Raw genomic sequence first — 7,500 nt, forward strand, 5'->3', positions numbered from 1 at the left:
CTCCCGCATTGCATGTTGCTCAGTGAAGGTGCTGCAGCTGGAAGCATCTCTTCTTCCATAGCGTAGTTTATCCCTTATCTTAGGTTTTTTTTCTAGATATTTATTACTGCCAATTGATCTAGACACGGTACTTTATTGTACATACCTGATTACATGTCTAGTAGTTTTGTTCTTTCGATCATCATGTTTAATCTATTCATCATGATTTATCTATTGTGTTTCTGGATTAATTTCTATGGAAAATTACTAAAATATCTAGCAACCCAAAAACCTTACATGTGTAGGTAATTTTCTCTGATTGCTTTTGATGCAACTCTCAAGCCTCCTACGTTTGAGGGTGTGAATGACAAGAGGTTTCGTGCGACGGCCGTTCTTTGGCTTATCACCATGGGTTTTCACACCTCTGTGGGCAAGCCAGAGGGACCACTTACTCCTAAACAAGAGCTAGCTTCACATGCCATAAAGACTCTCTTCAAAGGTGTTGTTCTGAGTGTTCTTGGTGGCAAGATCATCGATCCTTTCATGAACATTATGGTTAGTAAGGATATGTGGGATGTGTTCAAGGCCAAGTTTGGGGTCTCGGATTCAGGCAATAACTTGTATGTCATGGAACAATACCATGACTACAAGATGACTAATGACCTCTCTGTGGTTGAGCACATGAGATTCATTCACTTGCTAAGGAACTTGAGCACTTTAACTGTGTGTTGCTGAACAATTCTATTGCGGGAGGCATCACTACCAAGCCTCCTCATTTGTGGAGGAAACTTGTCACTTCTCCAAAATACAAGAGACAAGAATTTTTGTTGTCAATCTCATTGGATGTGGAAGAGAAGGGGAGGGCGCAATACACATGTGCTTATTTCCACGAGGAGAACTCGTGAGCTAGCCAGCTTGGTGCACAAGAATTTTCAATCCCACAAATTCAAGTAGGTCACGTGGTTGCAAAACCATCTTATATATATATATATATTATGGGATGGAGGGACTAGGTCACATGTTTTTGTTCATGGTGTTGGTATCATTAATGTAAAGTTTACGCAAGGAAATATTGTGTGGCTGAAGAATGTGCAACATGTCCCTCCGGTAACTAAAATCTACTCGAGACGACTCTATTCTGTGTCGAGATGGATATAAGTTAGCCTTTGAGTCCAAAAAATTTGTTACGTCTAAATGTGGAAAATTTATTGGTAAAGGTTTTGGGTGCGAAGGCTTGTTTATCTGATCTTAGTCATACATTTGCACTAAAGTTAGGACCTGTTTGGGGCTGCTCTAGTCCACCAAAATCAGTTTCACTCCATCAAATCCTCTTTAAAGCAGTTTCGTACAGGAGTTGGAGCTCCACCAAAGAGCAGTTTGTCATGTTTGGCTTCCACTTACTGGTGCGATTTGGTGGAAAGGATCTATTTGGTTGGATGATGTGAAACAAACAAAGGGATGTCCACTTACTGGTGGTAGTGGTGCCCCAGTTCCAGCTTGTAGAGTTTTTGGAGCACCCGCTCAAGAGCTTCACAAAAAACAGGGAGTTGTACTCCAGATTCTAGTTTTGGAGCCGCATATCATGGGGCTACCTCGTTTGGCCTGCGTTTTTAGAGTGGAGCTGAATTTTAAGAGGCAGAGCAGTCCCAAATAGGACCTTAGTGATCATGTTTGCAACAAAAGGGAATTAAATGTTTGGCATTCACGACTTTGCCATATTAACTTTGGTTGCATGACGTGGTTAGAAAATTTGATTTTAATCCTGAAATTCATGACTATCAAAGGTTCTAAGTGTCAAGTGTGTGCAAGCAAAACAACCTAATAAATCTCATAAGATTGCCGATTCAAGGAACTTGGCACCATTGGAACTTATACATTTAGATCTTTGTGAGATCAAAGGTGTGTTTACCAAGCGTGGAAGAATATATTTCATAACTTTAATAGATGACACTACTAGATATGGGATGATATATCTGTCAAAATAAATAAGACATGATGCTTTGAACTATTTTAAAATCTATAAAGCCGAAAATAGAAATCAACTTGATCGAAATATCGAAAGGCTTAGATCGGATCATGGTGGAGAGTATTTTGCAATGAGTTCAATTTAATCAGCAAGGAATATTGTATAATCTATGAGAGAACACCTCCCTATTCTCCCCTGTCGAATGAGGCTGCTGAAAGAAAGGAACACACTCCAACTGAGTTGCTTAACACCATGTTAGACACGACTGGTCTTTCACAGGAATGGTGGAGAAGGCTCCGATGACTGAAAGTCATGTCATAAATAGAGTTCACACAAACACTGTGCAGTAATGCCTAATAGTGGCGGGCGAAAAAAGCCTAGCAGTGGCAGGCAAGGTCCTTAGAGGCGCCCGCTACAAACATTCTCGACTTCTAACACAACATCAGTGGCGACAAACTCATTAGTGGAGGGCATACTCCGATGCCCGCCACTTCCGAAATTTGAAGCAGTGGCCGGCATATTTGTGCACCTACCATTGAAAGCTTTGACATGCAAATCACTACTGCAGGATTCTGCTAACGCAACACTACAACCATAGACCCTTCGACGAAACTGTGTGTGATGCACAAATCACAAACAGTGTTGTAGTTAAATTGTCACAAATAATACGAACCGTTTGTGATGGCGGAGACATCAAACACGATTCATATTATAGGTGCGTGCGCGATATGTCGCATATAGTTGATCCATACAAACTGTTTGCCATGTGACAGAACAATAGAAATGGTTAGCCATATCAACTGTGTGCGATAGGCAGCATACAATTTAGTCAGTTTGCGATGATTGAGAAGAATACAAATGATTCGGCGTAACAAGATGTGTGTGATACCCGACAAATAGGTCGGTAATCAAAATTGTGTGCGATCATTATAGACAGTGCTGATTTTTTGTTGTGAATTGTGTGCTCGACAAGGCACACAATTTTAGAAATCAACATGTGGGCAATAATGTAAAAGATCTGTGTCGAATACGTATTGCTAACCGTCTGCGATGAGATTGACATGGAAAACAGAGATAACGAATTAATATGAGCGAACGGCAACAAAGATATATACAATATGCTTAACTTAGTCCTTCTTGTTGTTGGATGGCCCCACGACATTGTCTTGGCAAGGACACTTCTTGCCCCTCACCGTTGGCTTTTCATCACGGCTGTTGTTGTCATCGTCATTGTTGTTGTCGTCGTCCTCCTCCTCATTCGACCTTTCCTCCTCCTCATGATCATCGTCCTCTTCTTCGTCCTCCGACGGCTCCTCGTCCGTATGGTTGTCGTCTGACGACTCGGGCGGCGGTATCTCTTCCATCATCCAGATAAAATCAAGGTCTAGGCTCGACACCGGACTCATGGAAGATGAGCAGGATGATTCCGATGTTGACCTATCATTGGGCGCCAGACTACTGGCGGAACTGTCGTCCTTGCTGTCGTTCGACATGGCTGTGGTATGTATAGAAACTGCGAGAAAGCAAGAGTGCATAATGTGTAGTGCGACCGGTCAGGACAATGAATATGGTGGACACTGAAGTGGGGAATGTAGAGAAGAGGAATGATAATTGAAGTGGGGTATCGGCAGATTATCTAACCGCCTTGGCAGGCGGTTCGAATACTAATATAATCAACCGCAGTTATTAGTACCCAGTCGCTCCAAATTCCTGTGGTTGCGCAGTTCTCAGTGTGATAATCATGCAAATGGGTTGGAGCGTCCAAATGTGAAACAAGCATTTTTCTTACTCCGTACTAGCAACCAAGGTGGGGGAAAACAAGAGAAATTGATGTTTATTTGCTAATACCATTGCATGCAGAGAATTGACCATTGCATGTTATGCTAAGTAGTCCCAAGTCACTGAATGCATACACACCCCATGACTACTATTGACCGATTAATTTTTTCAGGGCATGAAAGTGAAACTTATCCCCGGGTGGTTTTGGTAATTCATAACAACATATAGCCCATTGAACTAATAGCCATTCAAGTTAAATGTTTCAGAAAGTTCAATGTTTGGCATGGCATGGACTAGAGATGTGGACCTCTCAAAATGCTAAGGACACATATTGGCCAAAGCTCAAGACCCTTCATTTCTATTTTAGTGATCCAAGATCACATTGAGTCCATAGGAAAAGCCAACTATTAAAAGGGGATGAGTGTTGCTTAATGATCTACTTGCTCAAAATGTTTAGTGATATGCTCCAAAAACCATCAACCACTTTCTCATTTCCATATTTGTCCTAAACCAAAAGTCAAACTCGGCCCCACCAATTCGATTCATCCGGCGCCACCGAGTTCACTTGACATAGCCATAGCCATAAACCCTAATCAGTTCGGTCTCACAGAGATGGGATTGCAAACTCTCTGTTTTCCTTCGTAAAGTTTCGGTCATACCGAGATGAGCGATCAGTCCCACCGAGTTCGCAATGAAAACTCTCTGTTTTGTTTTGGTAACATTTCGGTCTCACCAAAATGAGCGATCGGTCCCACCGAGTCTGCTTGACCAAGTCTCTGTTTGCTTATTGCTGAAATCAGTCTCATCGAGTTCATGCGATCGGTCTCACCGAGATGAGGTTTTGCCCTAACCCTAGCGCATCAGTCCCACCGATTTAATCTCGTCGGTCCCACTGAAAATCCTAACGTTCAAATTTTGAACTAGATCGGTCCCACTGGGTCTTTACATTCGGCCTCACCGAGTTTGGTAAATTGTGTGCAATGATTATATTTTGTGTGGAGGCTATATATACCCCTCCACACCCTTATCCATTTGAGAGAGAGATCCATCAGAACGTGCCTACACTTCCACTACTCATTTTCTGAGAGAGAACCAGCTACTCATGTGTTGAGACCAATACATTCCAATCCAACCACAAGAATCTTGATCTCTAGCCTTCCCCAAGTTGCTTTCCACTCAAATCATCTTTCCACCATATCCAAGTCTATGAGAGAGAGTTGAGTTTTGGGGAGACTATCATTTGAAGCACAAGATCAAGGAGTTCATCATCAACACACCATCTATTACCTTTTGGAGAGTGGTGTCTCCTAGATTGGTTAGGTGTCACTTGGGAAAAGATTGTGGAGTTGAACCAAGGAGTTTGTAAGGGCAAGGAGATTGTCTACTTCGTGAAGATCTACCCAAGTGAGGCAAGTCCTTCGTGGGCGATGGCCATGGTGGGATAGACAAGGTTGCTTCCTCATGGACCCTTCGTGGGTGGAGCCCTCCGTGGAATCGCACAACCGTTACCCTTCATGGGTTGAAGTCTTCATCAACGTGGATGTACAATAGCACCACCTATCGGAACCACGCCAAAAATCTCCGTGTCTACATTGCATTTGCCCTCTCCAAACCCTTCCCTTTTACCTTCATATGCAATGTTTTATATTCCACTGCTACACTCTTAGAATTTCATGTGTAGGTTGATTGCTTGACTTGTGTTAAGTTGCTAAAATCTGCCAAGACTTAAAATTGGGAAAAGGCTAGATTTTTATTTGGTCAAGTAGTCTAATCACCCCCCTCTAGACATACTTTCGATCCTACAAGTGGCATCAGAGCTTTGGTCTCCATTTTCCTTGGTTTCCATAGTTTTGGTGATCATAGCCTTGGTTTCACAACCTAGAAGAGTATGGCGTCTAGCGAGGGAAATTACCACCATAGAGGTCCTTTCTTTGTTGGTACTAATTTTGCTAATTGGAAGCATAAGATGAAAATGGATATTCTTGGACATAACCTCGCCGTTTGGGCTATTGTGTGTATTGGTTTGCAAGGTGAATTATTCGATGGGAGAGAACCAAATCGTGAAGCAACTGCAGAAGAATTGAAGATGCTGCAATACAACGCTCAAGCTTGCGATATCCTCTTCAATGGATTGTGCCCCGAAGAATTCAAGAAAATCAGCTGTCTCGAGAATGCAAAGGAAATTTGGGATACTTTGATTGATATGCACGAAGGTACCGAGTCAGTCAAGGAATCCAAATTGGATGTGCTTCAAAGTTTGACAAGTTCAAAATGAAGGATGGTGAAGGAGTCGCTGAAATGTACTCTAGGCTTGCTCTCATCACAAATGAGATTGCCGGCTGAAGTGAAGAGATGACTGGAAGATTCATCATCAAGAAGATCTTAAGAGCCTTGGATGGAAAATACGATAGCGTGTGCACACTGATCCAAATGATGCCCAATTACAAAAAGATCTCAAGCCAACGGAAGTCATTGGAATAATTGTTGCTCATGAGATGTCACTGAAGGATAAGCAAGAGCTTCACAACAAGTCTATTGGTGCTTATAAAGCTTCATGTGATGCTCCTACCACATCAAGTGAAAAACAAGTATTCAATGAAGAATTAAGGTTAATGGTGAAGAACTTCAACAGATTCTACAAGAGTAGAAGTAAAGAGAGAAGCTCCAAGTCAAGGTCCTACCATGACAAAAGACCTTCTAGTTGTTATCGAAAGTTCTACAATTGCGGAAGGCCCGAACACTACTCCAATGAGTGTACGGCTCCTTACAAAAGAATAGAAGACTCACCTAAAAGAAGTAGAAGAGATGAATCACCTCCAAGAGAGAGAAGGAGTAGAGATGACCGTTATGAACGAAGACCCTCTCGTAGAAGCAAGGATTCAGAAAGGAAGGACAAATCATCAAGTAGATACACAAACGAAGACATCAAGCTCATGTTGGTGAATGGGTATCTAGTTCTGACTCCGACGACCACTTTGAGAGAAGTTATCACTCCGACTCTGAATATACTCAAGATGGAGGTGTTGCCGGTCTTGCACTTGTGTCAACCAACTCCTACGACATATTTGACTCACCAAATGAAGGAATTGGAAGATGCTTCATGGCTAAAGGCCCCAAGGTATCACACCCCAAGTATATTGATTTCAATAGTGATCAAGATGATTTGCTAGCACTAGTAGAAAAAGGACCTAATATGAGTAACATTAGTACCGGTTTGCATATGAGCCGGCACTAATGCATCCATTAGTGCCGGTTCAAATGACTAGGCAGGAGGAGACCTTTAATACCGGTTCATTGCGAATCTTTAGTACCGGTTCGTGCCACGAACCGGTACTAAAGATGCTGGTCGGGCACCAGCATTTTTTGTACCGGTTCGTGGCACGAACCGGTACTAAAGAGGTTGTGGCAGGGGCTATTTTTAGTCCCACCTCGCTCCCTTAGCAAGAATTTGACCATCTTAAATATGTTACTTCTCAAACTATCACAAGCATTTGGTCTTCATTGAACTCTATGTGTAGGATCTGAGGATGCAATAGGAGTCTTCGCCGGTTCTTAAATCGGTGGTAGATTCCTATTGACAATTTAGATTCTATACAAAAAGATCATTGATGATCAATGTATTTTTTATGTACTTCTCTATAGCAGTAGCATGTTTTGGCTGAAAGGCGGTACTGATCAATGTATTTTGTCTGTGTTACTTCTCAAACTATATAAAAAGGAAGAAGAGGAGGAGGAGGAAGAAGAAGAAGAAGAAGAAGAAGAAGAAGAAGAAGAAG

This window comes from Triticum dicoccoides, chromosome 7B, assembly GCF_002162155.2.
Source record: "Triticum dicoccoides isolate Atlit2015 ecotype Zavitan chromosome 7B, WEW_v2.0, whole genome shotgun sequence".
Taxonomy (NCBI): domain Eukaryota; kingdom Viridiplantae; phylum Streptophyta; class Magnoliopsida; order Poales; family Poaceae; genus Triticum; species Triticum dicoccoides.